A 22,481-nucleotide genomic window follows, 5' to 3' on the forward strand; every position below is an offset into this window, starting at 1 on the left:
AGCATGATGTTTCTCTGAAGAAAGACTGGCCAGGGGGAGAGGATACTGTTATCCCAACTAGGTGGGGCAATCTGCACTTGGAAGTAGGTTAATTTTGTCTTCTCCTCATGACCCGCATTGTGTTAGAAGGACAAAGAATCCCTGACTCTTGCCTTCCTAACCCCAGCCTGCCTCCTATGCAGTTTTGTGTCTTCTTCAGAAAAAATGGCTGTGTTTCTGCAAACAAGTGATCTGGATGTATGTGGAGAACTGCTCCATGTCACATGTGAGAGTCTTTCTTTAACCTACCAACAAGGTTTTGAGTGAAGTGATATCCTCCCCATTCTACAGATTAAGAGCTGAAGGCTCAGAGTAGTTTATCTGTGTGCCCAAGACTGCCAGGCTAGGCGACCACAGGCCACGTCTGTGAACCACAATGCTCCCCTCCACCCTGTGAGACTGCGGCTCTGAAGCAGTCCCTTGAGAGTAAAATACCTCTGCACCATGGTTTGTACGTGAAAAAAGGAGGGTGGTGCTTTCATGTCACCTTTGCAGACCAATGAAGCTACTTAGATGGTTAAGTCAAGGGGAAAAACAGGGAAGAACAATCAAAACAATCCAAGGAATGAGTGGCAGGGAGTCAGAGAATCTACTTCTGGGCACATGGTAGATGCTCTGCAAACATATGTCATTTGGACGGATGAGATTCTAAAGCAAAACGACCCAAGTCTAATTAGCTGATGAGTGGGATTAGACAGAAGAGAGACTTTCCAGAATACCCAATTTAGGCACATTTTGGAGGAATTACAAATTAAGGAAGTACTGCTCTTTCATAGGTAGTAAATTTAGAGAGCTCAAGAGTCAGCATGGATTCAAAACACCAATCTCTGCAGAGAAAAAAAAAAATACATTTGAGCATAATGAATCCATAAAAAACAGCCAGGGGCAACATCTCCTGCCTTGGAGGCTGAGGTCAAGTAGAAGAACCAGATCATCCCCAAAATACCCCTGGGCTGAGTGAGCAGTGCGCTAAATCTTGTGTTCTCAATCCACTGTTAACTTCAGAAAGTTTTCATCTCCTCCCTCCTTAGCTCTTTGGCACATTCTTGCTCTGTGTTTTGGTTTCAGGGAGTTAGCAGTTTGATAAACTATAGGAAATCTGCATGAATTTTGCATCCAATTTATAGAGCTCTGACTCTAACATGGCCTAAGTAATCCATGATGAGGCTGCTAAATTGGCCATGTAATCCATTTGGGAATGACGAGTCCTGGCTTTTGAAAGCGTCTATGTGTCTGTGTGTATTTTCCTTTTCAGTGTTTCTGTGCTTGTACTGGGAGAAGGGATGGGGGTCATGATTTTGATGCCTTGCTCTCTTGTGTCCAACATGTTAGCTTTCTTCCCAGTATAGTCCACCAAGAGAGAAGGACTTTCTTTCTGGGGCCTGGCAACCACTGTTTCTTGCAGGTTTCTCCAGCCTCTGGCTCTTTGCCTAGGACCTTGGGTCTGGCCCCAAAGGCAGGACAGGACTTGTCAGTGACACCAGGCCCTGAATCTGACCCCACACCCTGCTGGGAAGAATTGAAACCTTTCCCTGACTGCTCCACAGATGTTGGAATTGACTAGAAGTCTGTGGTGAGCACTGGGGGCCCACTGGGAGCATGCCTGCTCTCTCCCACTCTATGAAGCAACTCTGATTAATTTCCTCATGCAGCTCTGCAGCAAAAGCTGGCAGGTTGTGAGGTAGACTCTTTCCCCATTTGGAGTGCAGGTTCTTTTTGCCTTTTCAAGGGATCTGGACTAATTTCCTGGGCTTCCTGCTTTTGCTGAGGCCGAGGGAAGGATTTGAAGCTGACCACTGCCACACACATACCACCAGACTCCTCTGCCTCCAGACATGGCCTCCCCATGCATGTCTTTCAGCTCATCTTCAAGGCCCCATTCAGCATTCTCTGTTCAACCAACTAGGAGAGGATTCTCCTTTCCCTCCGAAGTTCCATAGCACATACTGCCTTTGACATTCATTTGACACATGTTATATCTTGGCAGTCAGGAGCCCAATGGTAAACAGGTGGCACGTTGAAATAGGGTAATTTGAGGGATATTTAATACAGGGTCTCTTACAAAGGTGTGGGAATAAAGTAGGGAATGGATGAGAGATAACGTAGAACCCCAGAACTGGCATCAGGGGATGCCTTAACCATCCTGAAGCTTGAAGGAACAAGGGCAGGAAACAGTATCAGAACCAGCTTGTGGGAAGCTGGTAGAGGGAGGCAGCCAGTTGGTGGTGACCCCACAGGGAGGGAGATAAGAGAGTAAATTTCCTGATCTTACTTTTTCCCCCTGTGTCTGCCATTGGTGAACCCAACAGGAAGTCAGAGGATGGGAGCTTGCTGTTGTGGTTCATATAGTTCATTCTCCAGGGGCTTAGAGCAGGGTGGAGATGAGTGGAAACTGGATCTAAAGGCAAAAGCAGAAGATATCCAAAATCATGTGTGCATGAAACCATGTGCACTGCATTTTAGGGGAGACCTCAGAGATTTTCAGAGACCTTTCTTACATAGTGTGATTGGCTTCTCTGTACTGTCCCATATTGTCAAAGGTCTTGTTTTGTGCATTTAGCTCAACTCCTCCCCAGCGATGACACTAAGTTCTGATTGGCTCTGTTGGTTGAAACACAAGCAATTTGAGGCCTGAAAGAGTCCTGGGTTGTTTTAGACTGAAAGCTTCTTCTCTCAAAACCTGAGCTTGCTCAAAAGCAAGTCCCTAACTGTGACCCTGAGCAGCTGTCAGGTTTGTGGGTCTCAGTTTCCTTGATGCTAAAATAAAAAGATTTGTTTAGATTAGGGGTTAGCAAATTATGGCCTGGGGCCAAATCCAACCCCCCCACCACCCTGTTTTTGTAAATAGAGTTTCCTTGGAACACAGCCACACTCAATTTTTTAATATATTGTCTACAGCTGCTTTCCAATGACAGCAGCAGAACCGAGAAGTCCTGCTAGAGACCGTACTGCCCACAAAACCAAAACATTTACTATCTGGCCTTTTACAGGAAATACTTGCCAACCTCTGGTGAGATGATTGCAAAGGTCCTTCCCTGTTGCAGGGACCTGAGATCAGGCATTATGCCTTACACAGCTTTGCATTTCATGGCCTACACAGTGCTAGGGAGAGAGTCTGTGAATGCCCCTCCATCTACCTTAGAGATAAAGAGGCTGCCTGCAGCCCAGACCTTCCCCCTATCCATGTTCTGCTCGTGGTGCTGTGTCTGAAGAAACACAGCTAGCAGCCTGGCTGGCAGTTTGGACATGCTGCTCAGTCATCAGCCCCCTGAGCAAGTATGTTTGAGGAGGGGTGGGAGCTGGGAGTAATTAACCCAGCTACCTGGCTCCCAGTGGGTCCAATCTAGGGTGTTCCAGTGAGATGAGAAACTGCCCCACCTTCATGGGCTTTCTTCCTATCACTGTCTCACCTCCCCACGCCCTCCCAGTTTCCTGATGTCCCTTCCATTCCATCCCTTCTGGAATCAACTACTTGCACTTAAATCCTTGTCTCAGAGGCTAGTTTGGGGGAAAACTCAAACGAAGACATGCTGTGTGGTTAACACACAACATGTTGTCCTTGCCAGCAGTCTTGAGCCTTACATTACTTACCGTATTCTGGACAGCAAACGATATTGTTGGAAGTTTTAGCTAATGTTAAAATAAAAAATTTACAACTGAGAGAGTGGCGTATGGTTCTAGGAGACAAGGCTGCACTCTGTGAACTTGGAAAGCTTGTGGACCTTAGTTCCTGTATCTTTAAAATGAGAGGGTCAGATTGCACCAATTGTTTAATTGTTCCAAGATGCTATGAAATTGGATCAAAAGTTGTCTTGCTAATCTTACGGCAGTAAATAAAAGTAGATATAGTCACAATCTTAATTGCCAAGGTGTTTTGTGATAACAGATTGTGGTTTGTTTTTTTTTTTTGGCTTTTCCTAATAGGATGGAGGAGGGTAGGGAAGTAGCTGATAGGAAAGACAAAAACTCAGAATTAACTAGTAACCTTTACCTCTTTCTCGGGCAAACCCTTTGTGCCACCATTATCACCCATCCCTGAATTCATCTCTTCATCCTTATGAGTAGTCACTTTAAAAAATTATGGTTAGTATATAGCTAAAAATAATGGGTCCAATCCTAGTGGTTTGGCTTGTGAAAACAGGAAAATTTAGGGAAGTCTGCCCAAAAAGACTTAAAAAAACTTCTTGGTAATCTGGGACATGACTTCCCCTTTTATAAATTGTACCCTTTACCCCAAAACTCAAAGGTTTGAAGGAAACTGGTTAATTTAGTAGTAAAAATGATCAAATGTAAATATTTATTAAGCACTTGCTATGTGGCAGACGTGCTAAGAACAAGGAATATAATGGTAAGAAAAAGGCAATTACTCGGCAGAGGGGACACTCACAGAGTGAATAATCTCTCAAATCAATGTAACATTGCAACCCCGTGATAGATGCTGTGAAGAAAAAGTACAGGTAAGTATGAAACATGTGGTGGGAGCCTGAAATCGCTTGGGTAAGTGGGTGGTGCTGGGGGTAAGGTGGTGGAGGAGAGTTAGGTGTGCACGAACCCAAGAACAGAAAGTCGAGCAAGGGAACTAAAACCCAGGCCACCCAGGCACAGAGGTCAAGGAAAAGAGCTCAGGAGACTGAGCTGGAGAGGGTGAGGCACAGAAAAGATCACCATTTATTCATTCACTGAGTCAGTAAACATTTATCAGACTCTTTCTGTGGTGGGCATTTGACCACACTCTGCAGCTACAGCACTAAGTGAGGTGAGCTGTTGTCCTGCAGAAGCTTCAATTCTAGCAAAAAAGGCAGACCACGAACAGGCAAATGAACAAATGTATGATACAATTCAGGCAGAGGTAAGTGCTCTGAAGAAACAGAAAGCCAAGGAAGGGCAAAAGGGAGCCTGGGGTGAGGTGGGTGGGGGGAATATTTCAGACAGTGAACTTGGGACCATCGAGTGGAGACCACAGGGAAGACCTGACTTCTGTGGAGCCTTGTGATTCTATGAAGGATCTGGACATGCCCCAAGAGCAGTGCTGGCTTCCCTATCTGCTTTTTAAGCCAAGAGGAGCAAAGAGCAAGAATCCCTTACTCATTCTGGCCAACAGAAAATATTGAGGGAGAGCATGATCATAAATCTTCTGATTTTAAACATTTTTATGCATTTATTTTCAGTCCTAGAAAATGTAGAAACTTTGTGAGAGGGGAAAATCCCAAAGAGCAGGTTATGGATCCAAATTTGAGGGAGACAGATAGAGAGATTGGGAAAGAGAGAGAGAGAGAGCGAAAGGGAGAAGGGTTTCTGTGCTTTGGCTCTGGACTGGCTTGGAGGGAGAGATGGACTAAAGTTGTTCTCGAGCTGGGGCTGAGCAGACAATCAATGGGGAGATGAAGTGGGTGTGGCTGAGGCACCTGACAAGCTGGGCTACTTGTCCGCCTGAGAGATTTTCACAAGTAAAATGTTGTCAACACTAGAGGAAGAGAGGATTCACATATGCCTTAATTTGAGTCTGTTTGCTACCAACTTGATGTTATGTGGTGATGTCTGTATCCCTCTCCCAGCCTCCAGCCTGCAGTCTGCAAGTATCAAGTATGAGACTGGGCAGTTTGGACCACTTTTGTCTATACAAGCTCCTTTCTCTACAACCTGGCTTTTGGAAAAGCATCCCTTGGGTGTTGGGAAAGAACGTCTGACCCTGGCAGCTCTCCTGAAGATTCCTGTAGAGTCTAGTTCTTAGGTTAAAGGGTGCATTTGTAAAAGCCGAGGTGTGTGTGTGTGTGTGTGTGTGTGTGTGCACTCACCTGTGTGTGTGCCTGCACAACCCCTGCCTGTGCATGTGGATTCATCAGTTTTACAAATATTGTAGAGCATAAAACTAGCACCAAAGAAGAATGGAGCCTAGCTGCCTTTCTCAAGAAGCTAACAGTGCAGGGTGGGGGCGCAAATATTTATAATTCAGAATAAGTTTAAGATTCTCTGGAGCATGTCACACTCAATTTTGGTAGGTTGAGGAAGAGTTTCTGGCATAAACAATCAACTGACATCTGATTCAAATACAGGTGTGTGTGTGTGTGTGTGTGTGTGTGTGTAAGAGACAGAGAAAGAAAAGAAAACTCCGAAGTTTAGAATCTGTCCTGGGGATTAAGTGAATTCAAAATGAAGCTGACTTTATAGATGAACCCCTGTACGCTCTGTGTATTTTTGTGTGTTTGCTGTCATGTAATTCACACATACTACATTGATTGTGTGGTTTTTAAGTCAAACTGTTAGCGGCTTTTAAGCTGTTAGTAAATTGTTTAAAGTTGTGTTCCTTCATTCTTCCTCTTTCTCACCATCAGAGGCTCTATGGGTTGTGTACAACCCCAAGAGGATGTAACAAGGGATGCACACAGAGACCCACGGCCAAGGTCACAGGCAACAGAAGAAAGGTCTCTGATGGCTGTTGTGGCCACAGTTGCAGTAATTTGAAATCGAGATCATTCAGTATCATCCAATCTGTAGGCCTTCAGGAGGAAAGGTCAACTGGTAAAAAATAAATGTTTTGGCTAAATACTTTTTTTTCTCATCTATTTGCTGAGAATTTGATAGAAAGGCTTAGTAATCAAAGTGAGTTTAGAGAAAAATGTTAAAGATATGGGAGAATGTGTCTTCTGGGGCAGAGTGTCCTCTGGGCGCTGTCTCCCCTTTGTCTACCATGACCTTCATCAGGGAATACTTAGTAAGTCTTTGACTCCTCTGCTTAAATCAGGAAGGTGGGGGGGGGGGTGTGGGAGGACAGATGGAGATAAAGGGAGCCTATGGATTTGGGGGAATCTAGAACATTCTTTAAAGGCAGTATTTCAATGACAAAGCTGGGCTTCTCATGCTTCCCCGAAACTCCCTAGCTGAGAGCCACAGGAGGGCTCTGCTAAGCCCCTGCATACCTGCTCCATCACCCTCAGGGCAAAGAGGGACTGTGTCCTCATGTGCCAGGCAATTAATGCAGCCTGTGCTGATGTGTGTGGAGGACAGCTCCAGCCCCAGATGGCAGAAGGACACAACCTAGAACAGGGGTGCCACCCCAGACATTCTCAGAGTGCTGAGACTCCCTGCAGAGAGCAGCTGGAAGCTAGAATCCTGTCCACGCAGGGCGGCGCGGCCCGTGGGCAGAGGGGCAGCGTCAGTGTGGGAAACCTCCCCTTTCGGCTGCCACAGTCCTGGGTGACCCGTGGAACCGTGGTGCCATCTGATGGCCAAGACAGGGAATGAGCTCAGGACGTGTGGAGGGACAGACCCTGAGGATCAGTGTGGCCCCAGCTCCGGGTGGGGTTTGACCTCTAAGCCACCACAGCGCTGACCAAAGCTGTCGGCTGCAGGGCTGAGGCCCACAGGCCACAGCGTGGGGCAAATTTGGAGGGGACCCACCATGGGCTTAGTTGGGTAGGGTTGGAGGGGTGGGGGGTGTGTGTGGAGGGTAATCAAAAAACAGGAAAGAACCCTTAACCTCAGTGAGTCTATACTTCAGATGAGGATTCGCAACCAAGCCCAAGAAAATGACATCAAGATGATGTAGGTGAATGAAGGTGTGTCTTTCTGCCCAGTGGCTGTTTCCTGTAGAGGGAGGGAGCTGGGGGGGAAGGCAAGGGTGGTACAGAGAGCAGACCTGAGCCCCCTGGGCAGGGCCACCTGGGGGAAGAAGGGTTGGAACCTGCACCAGTGGGGGGAGGGGTGGGGAGCAGCACCCTAACAAAGACAGCCATGTTGGAAGACCTCTTCCCTGTGCCTTACAGTCTTGCTTTCTCAAACGTGTTTTCTTCTGCTAGATGACAAGAAGACCATCTTGTCACCTTCAATGTGATGACTTTGAGGGATGTTCTCAGCAGATGCAACTGCTCCCAGTGTCCCTTTCCATGGCTGGGGTTACTAAGCAGCCTTTGAGCCCAAACGAGGTCTTCATAGATGGCAGGGAGGGGGGCTTGGCCGATGGGGCTCCAGGTCAGAGCACCCGAAGGGCAGCTTTTTTTAAAGCTGAATAAATTCCACACAGCTCTGGTTCCTAGGAGTCAGTGATGATAGAGCATCAGTAGCCACAAGTGGGGCACAGGTAGATGGTGGTGTGGGAACAGAGAGTGGCAGTCCCTAGGTAGCTGGAGGATTTTCTTTCCTTATCTGAAGCCCCATCTCCTTTCTCTCTTCCTCCCTATTTTTGATGTCCTTCATCACGTCTTTCCTTTTTTTATTTTTAAAGTTTATTAATTTATTTTTAGGGGGGAGAGGTAGAGACAGAGGGAGAGAAAGAATCCTAAGCAGGCTCCACACTGTCAGCATGGAGCCTGACTTGGGGCTCGATCTTAAGAACCATGAAATCATGACCTGAACCAAAATCAAAAGCCAGATGCTGAAATGACTGAGCCACCCAGGCACCACCTGCCCCTTCTTCATGTCTTTCTGCTTTCTCTATATAATCCTTGTCTTGAGCAAATCTTTGACTGGATGACAAAATCAAGTTCAAGTTCTTTAAAAACTAGCCAGGCTTTTGACTCTGTTTTGGCAATTCCCCAGGAAAGGAATTCTAGCACCACTCACTGGAATTTCAGGCTGTCTTGTGCTGGTTTTCCACACAGCAGGTTGTCCAAAGGGTGGCCTGAACCTGCGCTCATGGACGAGTACAAGCTGTTTCTCTCCAAAGCGACTCTTTTAAGCTAACAGTGAACAGAGGCAAGCCATTAACTTGCTGAGTTGCCATCGAGAGGCGGAGGGAAAGGCTCCTCTGCTAAATAAACTTTAATGGGCTAGTGGGAGTCAAAAACTAGGGAGGTATGCTTTTCCATATTCCAGTAGTTGTCTTGTTCAACATTCCAGCCCTTCAAATATGAGGCCGTAATTTGTTCTAAGGGGCAGGCGGTGGTGTGGACTGAAGAAGAGACTTAGCCTCTGCTTTATTTGTAGGCACAAATTAAAGACAGAAAAATTCTTCTCCAAGTGGATCTATTGGCCGCTCTCTGAAGAGAGGGTGCAAAGCAATAGAGTTGGTATATATGTGTGTGTGGCGGGAGGGGGGCAGTATATTGTCAAGCGACGTGGGTCACTGCAGGTGGACAGGACTGCTCTCCATGTGAAGTTGGTGGCTTTTATCTTCACTTTCTGTAGCATATCCTTATTCCATTTTTATTGAATGGAACTGATGGAGCACCGATTACCTGTAAGGCTTTTTCTACTACCAGGGCTTTGCTTTCAGTGTTTCAGTGCTGGATGGAACCTCTCTAGGCTGGAGCAGTCTCTTAGAGAGATATATATATATTATATATATAATATATATTAAAATTATATAATATATATATATATATATATATATATATAATTGCAAAACAGTAGGAGCTTAATGTCTAAACAATTACATATCCCAGAAAAGCATCAAAAGCAGGGAAATCATGACCTCCCAGAGGTGATCACTGATCACAGGCATCTGTTGCTTCTGCCTGTGCTGCATTCCCTTCTTGGGGAGGACACCTCCCCCCACCTCCCATCGTGGTCCTGGTTAGGCTGTCAGTCCCTGGACCATGTCCATAGCCGTAGGTATATACTCCTACTCCTGCCAGGACTTTGCCAGGAACTGGGATGGTTAGTAAAGAGTTCAGGAATAAAAGTCAGCTGGAGATGACTCATTCTGATGTCAGCAACAAAATGGGACTATTCACAGTTTCATCTCCAGAAATCCTCCAAATCTGCCCTTGCACTTGCCCTTCCTGGTTGGTCAGCATGTTTTCCCAGTCAGTCCATCAACCCCTCTTGCTCAAACTGTTAAAGTAGATTGTTCCAGCCAACAACCAAAGGCTCTGAAGTGGACACACCACTGTTACATTTCAGCCAACTGTCTTCTAGTCTTTTCTCCGTTGTTTGCATGCTTTGGTGGGATAGCAGAGGCTTGCAGCAGAGGCTCCAGAGGCATGCAGCCTCCGTGAACTGGAGAGCACATGAAACTTTGGCTCTGGAGCTGGAATTAACTTGAGGGGTCCTCCTGGGCTCTCCCCAGGTTGGGCAGCCAAGGAGACTGAGGGCCCCAGGGAGGGGCTTGGTTTAGGGACCCACTGCCTGTTGGTTTCACAGTGGGGCCAATGGTTGCTGATACCAGAGCTCTCCAGAGCACACAGCTGAAGGGATCCCAGTCTGCAAGCCAGCAGGTGGACATTGGGCCTTAGGGCTTTCAAAGGACATGATGAGATTTTATATTTTCTTGCTGATCCATATCCCCATGAAAATACAGAAGAGGCAGTGACTTCTAATGTGACAAGGAAGAAAATGAATTTTCTTGTCTTGTTGGTTGGTTTTTTAAAAATCTCCTCAAAGCTGTTGATGTGAGAGACAGAAAGTGAGGAGGCAGGCATGTGATGCCTGCCAGTGAGAGATGGAGGGAGAAGGGGGGGGGGTCACTTTAATGCAAAGGACTCAGAAATCCCATCCACAAACTCCCTCTCCATCTCTGGGTCTCAGTAAGCACTGGAAAGTAATTAGATTTAATGAGGCTGTTATTGTTCTCAAAACCCTCCCTTCCCTCCCCAGCTCCTCGCTTTGGCTGCCCAAATAGAAGAATAAGGACTCTTGTTCTTGCTGTGCATTAAAAATACATTTTGAGGGAGATTTTAATGGCCAGTTTATAAGGACTGTCTCTTTTGAGACAGAGTGGCTGGGATCAAGTTTAAACCATCTGCTTTTAAAAGTAAGGAGAAAGGACGACTAAGTACATTTAAAATAGGTAATTTATAGCCAGCGGAGCCTTGAACTGCCCAGGGTGAGGAGACAGAAGTGCCCTCTCTCTCCAGAGGCACAGGCAAGGGCCCCAGCTGGGGAAGAAACAGCCCCTGTTTGAGAGAAGGCCCAGCATGGTCTTTAAGTTTCAGACATAGGTGTCTCTGGAGTGCTGTTTCCTGTCTGTAACGTAAGTTTTAAGCTCTTGGTGTGTTTTTTTGCACTCTGAAATAAACAGAACACCTGGATTTAATCAGTGGGATGGTAACAGAATCAGGCTTCCAGTCCCCCGTGGAAGTCCCCACCCCTAGGTATGGGCTGTGAGGTGGTGCAGTAAGCCGGGTGGAGAGTCCTGGACAATGTACTTCCCTAAGGACTCGTTATGAATGAGCACTCGGAGCCGACTTTGGCCCTGGGGCCTCTTTGTGGTATTCTTGGACTCTTCTCTAGGACCCTGTGGGACCTTAGAGGGAGGGGGCTGTTGAGTCGGGGCCTGTAGCCCTTGGCATGTGTTACCCTAGCTTCAAGTTCCTGTTGGTCAGTGGAATACATTTTATGAATCACATTTAACCTTCAATCTAAAAACATTCTGGCACTTTCTTTGGGCTTAAAAAATGTTGCAGGAAGAATGCGTTTCCTTCCAAATGAAGAATTTTTGCATTTGGATGCCTGCTCCTTCATTAAATTCCCGAAGTGAGGTCACAGGCTCTGATCTAATAAAGGACTGGCCACGCTGGCCAGCACGTGCCTGGCTCTGCCTGCATGCATGACTGCTGTAGATGGGACAATCGGTCACAGATTTGAGAAGGGTGACGCATGTTCCATTCCACCTGTGGCACAGCAGTGCACTGGGAACCCACCTTTGCTAAGAGTCTTAAATGAATGGTATCTATAAGCAGCCGGAAAAAGAAGCAGGATGACCAGAAGCTGGTAGATTTATTGAGAAGTTGGCACAGGTTTGCCTTCTTCCTGTTCTGAAGGCTGGTGTTATGGATAATGTGTGGGACATGAAGTGGCCTGGTTTGGTATCTCTGGGTTTCAGCACAATCTTTGACCAGTGCTCTCTATCTCTTGGTAGGTAAAATGGAGACATGAGGACCCCTCAAGAGCAGGCAATCAGCTGAAGCACCCAACAGGCCAGTACGACTCTGCAGAGAGCCCTTGAGCATTTGGCTGGGGCCTCGGGCTCTGTCCTTGGCAATGACTTCTTCCACTGTCAGGTTCATTATTTTGGAGCAGTCATCTTTTTCTTTTAGTCTCAATTTCATAAAGCAAATCTGTAATTTTCGGTTTCTTTTTCAACTAGTTTTTCTTTCTTTCTTTCTTTCTTTCTTTCTTTCTTTCTTTCTTTCAAGTTTATTTATTCTGAGAGAGAATGAGAGAGAACACAAGGGAGGGACAGAGAGAGAGCGAGAGAGAGGGAGAGAGTGAGAATCCCAAGCAGGCTCTGCGCTGTCAGTGAGGACCTAGATGCCAGGCTCACATCATGAATCGTGAGATCATGACCTGAGCCAAAATCAAGAGTCAGATGCTTAACCCACTGAGCCACCCAGCTGCCCTCTCCTAGTGTTTCAAGATTGGAATGAGAGCTGGAGAGAGGGCACAATCATTTTTCTCCACTGCTTTTCTCCCCCTCATCCTTCTTCCCTTCTTTGTGTTGGTTTTCTTACAGATGTAAACTAAAGATGGAAAAATATCTGACAACTCTTCACTTTGATTTTTTAAAATCCACAAATTTGGGGAAATCATTTCAAAAGCTGGGTTCTAGATGTGTGTAATGCATCTCATAGCTCACAACAGATAATGGTAAAGTGGAGATTTTGGAATTATTTCTGTACATGTGATCTGATGTCAAAGGAAAAAGAAAACACTCAAAAACAAAAAATAAAATAAAACACACACACATAACACATAACAAAAAGCTATCAGTGTGGTTCATCCTGCTGTAATCGTGTTGGAGACAAGCAGAACTCACTTCCCAGTGATAATTGCTTCAAACCAGGACGTTGTCACTCACAAAGAATCAGCAACTGGGGTTTTTCTTAAGTTCAAAATGCTTATCAAATCTTGGATTTCTTGATTTTTTTTTTTTTTGGAATGTATGTAAACATTAATCAAGCTTATTTCATTTATTGAACCATGTCAGATAGCAGGAAGAAAACGAAACACATTCCTTTGGGGAAAAAGAAATCTAATTTATATAATTGAAGTCAGGAGGAATGTTTTTTTCCTCACCTTCTTTACTGAACACACTTATCCTAAAATATTATTCCATAAAACTAGAATTCAGGAGAACTAGATCAGAAAGGGAAATTAAAAAATAAATAAATAAAAAGACAAATACATGAACTTATAGCACACAGAGAACTGAGGCTGGCTAACTTGTGTCTATGACAGGCTATGGTCAGATTCCTTGAAACCTAAGGATGGAATTTATAATACTACAGAAGCTGGGTTTGTGCTGTGGAGGGAAGACTTATGAGAACTTGGCTGCCTTTGGGGGTGCCTGGGTGGCTCAGTCGATTAAGTTTCCAACTTCAGCTCAGGTCATGGTCTCACGGTTCATGGGTTTGAGCCCCTCATGGGGCTCTGTGCTGACAGCTCAAGCCTGGGGCCTGCTTCGGATTCTGTGTCTCCCTCGAGAGACAGGCAATCAGACCTAGATCATGTACTAAGTGACATGAGGAATAGGCATATGTTGCTGTAAGAACATGAACTATGACTAAGCAGACATCTGGAGAAAAAATGGGTGGTGCACTTAAAGGGCACAGTATGTGCAAAAGCCCTGTGGTATTGGGAACATAGCATGTTTAACGATCTCAAGAAAGGCCAGTGTAGCTGGAGTACAAAGAACATGGGGTACAATGGATGTGGTGTGGAATTAACATGGAAGGGTTTGTGTCTTTGTTTTCTGTTATTGATGTTACGCTTGCAGAGGTTGGATTGTCACTAACAGAGCTGTTCTAGAGGCAATTCACACACGAGAAAGTTTAGCTAGAGTCAACATTTACTCAGCAAGTATTCATTGGGCAGCTATATGATGTTGAGCAGTGTACTGGGAGCTGGAGATGCAGAGACATATATGGTCCTTGATCTCTTGGGGCCATACAGACAAATAAGCAAGCAGCACAATATGCCCTCATAGGGTAGAACAACACTGGGACACATGGGAGGGCTACTGAACCCAGACCTGGAGCTTAGCAATGGTTTCTTGGAAGTGATGATTGACTGAGCTTGGAAGCATGAGAGGGAGTTTGCCCAGTGAATGGTCAGGAAGAATATTTCATACAGTCTAAGTACCATGGATTGTGTCCACTGAGCCCAAGATCACCCAGGAGTATGATTCATTTATCTTTCTCATTAGTGGTATTTAGTCCTGAGAAAGTTTAATAAGCTGTGGGGACAAGCCAGGCTTTGACAAATGGGCTGGCCTTCTAACCTTATCACTGCCAAGCAGTTTGACCATGGACAAGTACTGTTGTTCACTTATTAAATGGTGGTCATAATATTTGGGGCACTGAGTGGCCATGGTGAACTAATAGAATAGGTGTCTAATAAAGGTCTGCCTCTCTCTCCTTCCCCCAAAATATCTTCTTGTACTCTTGCGGTTATGTCTCTAACAGTCTGCCCTGAAGTGGGTAGAAGGAATTCAGTGAAGAGACAGAGATGAGAGTTGTTTGAAATAAACCATTTGACAGAGGATCTGAACCTCTGGATGTAATGTAAGAAAACACTGATTTCCCATGCCAGAGGCGGGGGGTGGAGGGAAAGGGTAAACAAGGAGTCTGCAGCCCCCAGGAGTTATTGCTTGGGGAAGTAAGTACTCTAAGTATCTATCTGTCATCCTCAGGGCACCCTCCAGGTTCAGACTGCTTATTTTAATATAGAACTTGCTCTGACTTTTTCAGGAAAATTACAGTTGCAGGGGAAGAGAGAAAGTCTGAGCGCTCCCCATTCCTGTGGACAGTGAGGCCACTAATCCCTATGTCCTGACCATTTGTGCTCATTCAGGAAAGTAAGGATATTGTTTCACTGGGCAAGGAAACCAAGTAACTTGATTTTCTCACTGAGTTACCTGCAGCCTACCTGTCCCATAAGAGCAACAGGACAGATTTGCCCAAACCACCGTGGAATGCATTGTTCTGTCTTTGGGGAAGAATGAGGTTGGCAGCTTTAGAGTTGCTGCAGTGTTGTGTCAACTTGCCGAATTTCCTTTGTTGGCCATCTTTGCATTTCCTCCTGCTGAGCCTTGTAGTCCTCCTCTAGAAGTATGAAAAGCTGGATCAGAAGATAACAAGGACCTGAGTCCATAACATGATCTCACATGGCCTTCATGATAACCCTCTGAACTTGGAGGTTCATGGGCAGGTTATGCACAGGTGTCTGTCCCATAAGGATGAAACAACTGAGTTAGGGAACTCAAAGCCATGTGATCTAGAAGTGGTATAACCAGTCTCATTGACTTCAAGTGCAAATTCAGTTCTGATAGGACTTTTTGAAACAAACCATCACTTACCAAAACTCTCATTATCTCCTTGCCAGGGGAAAGCAAGAGTAAAATATGGAAGAGACTTTTTAGTAGACCTCATGTAGCAGGATGTTCCCACAAGGTTTCTTCTGCCTTATGGTTCCCACAGCCTCTTAGAATATGCAGTGGCATCTCTTTTTGGATCTCTCAGTATTTGTTCTGACTGTTAACCAACCAACCAACCAACCAACAGCAGTCAAACCTAATAATTTAAGGATTCTCTATCTGCAAAATCTTCTGTTCACTAAAATTTATTTGTAACACCCCAACTCAATACTCTGGTGCTTTTGAAGTCATCTGTGGACATGTACAGAACAATGAAAAATTAGACTAGCTTAATGTGCATTTTCCCATCTGAATTCTCATACTGCAAACATGTTCTTTTTGCAGTATACTGCCATGTTTTTTTGGCATTTCTGTGGTTTTTGTTGGTAATTTCACTGTTTAAAATGACCTTCAAAGATATTTCTAAAGTGCTGTATAGTTCTTAGGGCAAGAAGGCTGTGATGTGTCTTATGGAGAAAATATGTGTATTAGATAAGCTTCGTTTAGGAATGCATTATAGTGCTGTTGGCTGTGGATTCAATGTTAACCAACAATATATATTAAATAAGGTGTTTTTAAACAGAAATATACATACAATGAGGTTATGTGTTCATGAAATTATGATCAAAGGCTCATAGAAACCTAACCCTGTATTTCCCCTTGGAACAATGGTTCAGTATTGGCTAATTCAGCATTTACAGTAACTTTATAGCACATAACTACCACAAATTATGAGAATGGACTATACACCTCAACAAAACTGCTCATGAGACAGGTCTTGATTAATTGTGCTGTTCCTTCACAGCCGTTTTTGGTCAGAGCTTTCTCAGGTTGTCTGCCTTGAGGTCAGGTCCCACCCAGAGAAGAAGGAATTACACAGAACCAAAGAGCAGGCAAGAGATCCACCCAGGGATGTTTGTCTGGGCACAGACTTGAGTTAGGGAACAGAGGAAGTTTCCTTCAAAATGGAGATGAGGACTGGTTAGGGACCCAAAGTGGGTGACACTTCTCTTCAGCATACTCAGTGTGTTGAGTGACCACAGGGCCCAGAGGCCCAGTCACTCAGTAGAGTGTGGGAGTGTGAATGAAGAAATAAAGGAATCTGGAGAAGAAGCAAAATCAGATAAGAGGATGAATTGAGTCAAACTGGACTTCTCCAAGCAAGCATAGTTTTAATACTTTAATTGACCAGAGGTAAGACATCTGGAGAAGACTTGCCAGAAGGGAAGAGAGGCATGTCTAGACATGGAGTAAGATCCTGGGGATGCAGTGCTTGGGAAAGATGGTCTTGGATGGATACTTGTGAAAGAGACAGCAGCTAGGTCAGGGCTTGGGGTTCTGCAGAGAGACAGCTCAGATCTGGATTGGACTTGAAGGTGGATTGGGGCCTGCACAAGGGTGCAGAGTGTCCCTGGGAGCCAGGGCTGTAATGTTGGGGATTTATGCGGGCCAAGAGAAAACCATCATGAACAAGACTATCCCTAGTTTGATAAGGGAATAAGCTAGCAAAAGCAATAAGAATTAGTTGGACAATTTATTACCTTTGTATAAGTTGTAACCTGAGATCTTTGTAGCTGGTAATAAAATAGTTCTCTGTCGGCAATCAGCGGATTGAATGTGAACAGGGAGTCATCAGACAAGATATTTTAATATCAGGTAACTAGTTTTTCCCTGGAATCAGCCCTGACAACCTGTATGGTCAACCACTTTTGTGGTCAGAGTCCTACCTGGATTGGAAGATGCAGTGCCCTAGAGAGAGGGAGGGCACAGTCTTCCTTGACCAGGTGTAATTCTTCATGGTGAACTCCCTCATCCACATGGCTGGTATCAGGGTAAAGATGGGTATACTAGTATAGACTTCTGTAGGAAGCAAGTTGAAGACTCACATTATTGATTCTCTCCTATAAGGGGAGAGAGGCTGGGGACATGGTGCCCAAGAAGACACATTTCACTGTGCCTTACAGATCGGAACATTTGTATGTGGCCTGCAAATAATTCTATTTGGGGATAATGGAGAGAGTTTGGAAGAAAACTCTCTATTCCCTAAGTCTACAGATTGGTTTTTATCACTTTCTTAATCTTTCAGGGCATCTTTGTAAATGTCATTCAGGCATTCAGTTATGAAACTCCCCCTACACTCATCCGCCAGCCATTACTATAGACTCTTTCCCATGACATGCAGTCTCCCTTAGGCAAGGGTCCACTGAAGTCTTCACCAAGTCTCCAGACATCAGTATTGATGACTTTTTTTAATGTTTATTTATTTTTGAGACAGAGAAAGACAGAGTGTGAGTGGGAAAGGGGAAGAGAGAGAGAGGGAGACACAGAATCTGAAGCAGGCTCCAGGCTCTGAGCCCAAGCACAGAGCCTGACACGGAGCTTGAACTCATGAACTGTGAGATCATGACCTGAGCCGAAGTCAGATGCCCAACTGACTAAGCCACCCAAGAACCCATGTATTTATGAGTTTTGACCACCAATACTCACTGCAGATCAATTAACTCCCATCTAAACTGATGTGTTTGTGAGAAACAATTTTACCTGTTATGGAATGAAAATTCCACCAAAAAGACAAAGCGTGCCATTGGGTTTCCATGCTGATTGCCATGGAGATGTGGCAAGCTTTTGCTTTCCCTGTTTCAGATACATCTGCTTATATAATCAGTATTCTGTGTATCCACGTCAGCTCAGCATCCTTATTCCTCCTTACCCTATCACTCCTCATTCTCTGCTGAGCCTGAAGTTCTCCTAGAAAAGAACTTTCATCTATAACGGGATGAACAAAAATGGCTTCCCTCTACTCCCCATTTACAAGAGAGAAATTTGGCAGTCAGAGAGAACTGTCTGAGGGTAGCTCTGACACAACAAAGGCTTTCATGCTTAGCAACCCCTGAGTGGGCTCTGAGTAGAGAAAACAGGCCAGGAAGGAGCACCAAGTACCTTCAGTACAACAGTGGTAGGTTTGGCAAGAAGTCCATGTCATTTGAATGAAAAGGACATGTTTTCCTCATACTCCATAGAAAGCTAGACTGTGAGATGGTGTGGCCTTTGAAAGACAATTAACCCACATATTAGTACAATAGGCTGCTCCTAAATAATTGAGAGAGCTTGCCATCAATTGCCATTGTTGATGGAGAAAGACAAAACTAGAAGTGAAGTACCATGCACCATCTGCTCCCTGGGCCTATCATTTCCAACCCTTGGGTTTAGTGAAAGTCATTTCTTTTGCCCTTGAAGTCAAGAGAGGCCTGAGCAGAGGAAAATCCCATGAACATCTAGTAGGCTACAGGGATTGTCAGTGATAAGGAAGACCACAAGCCTTGACCTCACTATCAACTTTGTGGTTCCCAGAGGCCACTCCCTGGCTCCTGGGACTGATTCTCCCCCTGTAGCCATAGTGATCATTATCAAGTATAGATCTGCTCATTTTACCCCTTTGCTTCTGACCCTTCAGTGGCTTCCTATCACTCTTAAGTCCTAAACCCAAATGCTTCCAAGGCCTCTGTCACCTGGCCCCTGTCCAACTCTCCATCCCTTTTCTGCACCACTCTTACAGAGGCAATTGTGCCACCTTCTTCTGGTTCCCAGAACCCTTCCTCAAAGCTCTTACACATCTGATTTCATCTACCTGTACCACTTTTCCTACACCTCTCCACACACCCTTTCCCTGTGTCTACCTAATTCTTGTATTTTTCTTTGGGTGGGTCTCAGGTACATAGAATTGGGTTGATTATAATCTTTGTTCCATCACATACTGTCACTATGCACAGCTCACTTTTATACAGTTAGCTATTTTTGATGCAATAAGCACTTGCAAGTCCACCATTACAAATGAGAGCCAGGGCCCTGATAATAACCCACATCCATGGTCTTCCCATTCCATCTCTCTCCTTCCTTTCACCTGAGGAAATCCTGTGTTCATTGTGTCCTTTTCATGTGGTAAATATTCCTAGTGAGTACACATATGCAGAGTCATTTCATTGCTCTTATGTAACCTGTAGCCTGAGCTCTTTGTGACTCGCAATAAAATGGTTCTGTCCCTGTGATCAGTGGATTGAACGTGGGCAGGGATAGGCATTAGAGCAATATCTACTGAAACCCAAGTTCAGCTGCTCGCCCCGGAAAGCCAATACTCCAGAAACAAGTATTGGTTGAAAAGGAAGGTTTTCTTTGTTCAGTAGGCTGGCTCCTGGAGAGATGGTGGACTGATGTCCAAAGACCACCTCTGAGATTCTGGGCTGAGGAGTAGGGTATTTATTTATTTATTTATTTATTTATTATTTTAATTTATTTTTTAATTTTATTTTTAAAATTTACATCCAAATTAGTTAGCATATAGTGCAACAATGATTTCAGAGGTAGATTCCTTAATGCCCCTTACCCATTTAGCCCATCCCCCCTCCCACATCCCCTCCAGTAACCCTCTGTTTGTTCTCCGTGTTTAAGAGTCTCATGTTTGGTCTGCCTCCCTGTTTTTATATTACTTTTGCTTCCCTTCCCTGTGTTCATCTGTTCTGTGTCTTAAAGTCCTCATATGAGTGAAGTCAAATGATATTTGTCTTTTTCTGGCTGACTAGTTTCACCTGGCATAATACCAGTTCCATCCACATAGTTGCAAATGGCAAGATTTCATTCTTTTTGATTGCCAAGTAATACTCCACTATATATATATATATATATATATATATATATATATATATATATACCACATCTTCTTTATCCACTCATCCATCTGTGGACATTTGGGCTCTTTCCATACTTTGGCTATTGTTGATAATGCTGCTATAAACATTGGGGTGCATGTGTCCCTTTGAAACAGCATACCTATATCCCTTAGATAAATACCTAGTAGTATAATTGTTGACTCATAGGGTAGTTCCATTTTTAATTTTTTGAGGAACCTCCATACTGTTTTCCAGAATGGCTGCACCAGTTTGGATTCCCACCACCAGTGCAAAAGAGATCCTCTTTCTCCGCATCCTCGCCAACATCTATTGTTGCTTAAGTTGTGGACTGGTGGTACAGATGAATCCTAACATGTTATTAGGTTAAGGGATGTCCCAAAAGATTACATGTAAATGAGACTCTTTTGGCAATTTAAAGTTAAAAATGCAAATAAAAAGTTATACACACACATATATTTGTGTGTTGACATGAAACCATGCCCCACAGGGTTAATGAAGTTGAAACTAACAGAAATTTAAAACTTGTTTTTCAGAGAATTATTTCTCCCTAATCAGCTACTGTGTCTTTTCAGACCCTACTAACAAATTCACTAGCTGTCTCTGCATAAGCCTGGACTCAAGGTCAACTGATATGGTTCCAGCCTATGAACAAGCAAGGCCCTGCATTCCTTTCCTTACCAGAGATAACAAGAGCCCAAGACCCCATCCAGTTTATACCAGTTATTGGAGCAGACCCATAGCCTCTTCTTCTTCTCCTAAGATAACCTCCTGACAGCAGGGGCTGAATTTTGCCTCATTTCAGTATTAAGTCTCCACCCCCAAATGAACATGGGATGTATGTTACATATATGTTTACTTAATGCACATGCTTCATCTTTCCTCATGAACAGTTATAACTTTCCCTGCCTTTTCATCAATGTATATGTAATCTTCTACCCTGAATTGCTCCTTTAAAAACCCTACTCCTACTATAGATGCTGGAGAGGATGTGGAGAAATGGGAACCCTCCTGCACTGTTGGTGGGAATACAAACTGGTGTAGCTGCTCTGGAGAACAGTGTGGAGGTTCCTCAAAAAATTAAAAATAGGTCTACCCTATGACCCAGCAATAGCACTGCTAGGAATTTACCCAAGGAATACAAGAGTGCTGATGCATAGGGCCACTTGTACCCCAATGTTTATAGCAGTGCTTTCAACAATAGCCAAATTATAGAAAGAACCTAAATGTCCATCAACTGACGAATGGATAAAGAAGATGTGATTTATAGATACAATGGTATACTACCTGGCAATGAGAAAGAATGAAATCTGGCCATTTCAATGTGGATGGAACAGGTGGGTATTATGCTAAGTGAAATAAGTCAGGCAGAGGGACAGATACCGTATGTTTTCACTCATGTGGATCCTGAGAAACTTAACAGAAGACCATGGGGGGAGGGGAAGGGGGAAAAAAAGTTACAGAGAGGGAGGGAGGCAAACCGTAAGAGACTCTTAACTACTGAGAACAAACTGAGGGTTGATGAGGCGTGGGGGAGAGGGGAAAGTGGATGATGGGCATTGAGGAGGGCACCTGTTGGGATGAGCACTAGGTATTGTATGGAAAAATTTGGCAATAAATTATATTTAATATAAAAATAAATAAATAAATAAAATAACAAATAAGTAAAATGGAATAAACTCAAAAAGTAAAAAAATAACCTACACTGCAAATAAGTAATTGATAGATCATACAGATAGAAAATTAATAAGGATTAATAATATAATTTAGAAGGCTCACATAAGAAATATATATATATATATATATATATATATATATATATATACACAACTTTCTAGTTGTACTATATTGTGTCATATTGTGTCATGATAAAGTAGTTTTTTAGTATTTTTGTTGAGATTTGTTTTGTGGCCTAAGCCCTGGTCAGCTTTTAAATGTTTCAGGACTGCTTTCCAAGCATGCATATATGTATATGTGTATATATATATATGTATATATATATATATATATATGTATTATAAATTACAATTTTATAAATCTAATTTGATTATAAATTACAATATTAGTTTTTACAATTATAATTATAAATAAATTATAAATTTGTAAATTACAATTTTTATAAATGTAATTTAATTATAAATTACAATATTATAAATGTCTTCCAAGCATGCATCCTGATATATATATGTGTATATATATATATATGTGTGTGTGTGTGTGTGTGTGTGTGTGTGTGTGTGTATGTATATATATCAGGATGCATGCTTGGAAAGCAGTCCTGAAACATTTAAAAGCTGACCAGGGCTTAGGCCACAAAACAAATCTCAACAAAAATACTATAAAACTACTTTCTCATAACACAATATAGTACAACTAGAAAGTAACATCAAAAGTGGGCCCCCAAAGCTCACATATCAGGAAAATAATAAAATACATGTGAATAACTCATTGGTTAAAAAAATATAATA

Source organism: Panthera pardus, unplaced genomic scaffold, assembly GCF_024362965.1.
Source record: "Panthera pardus isolate Hobbes unplaced genomic scaffold, ASM2436296v1 HiC_scaffold_13, whole genome shotgun sequence".
NCBI lineage: Eukaryota > Metazoa > Chordata > Mammalia > Carnivora > Felidae > Panthera > Panthera pardus.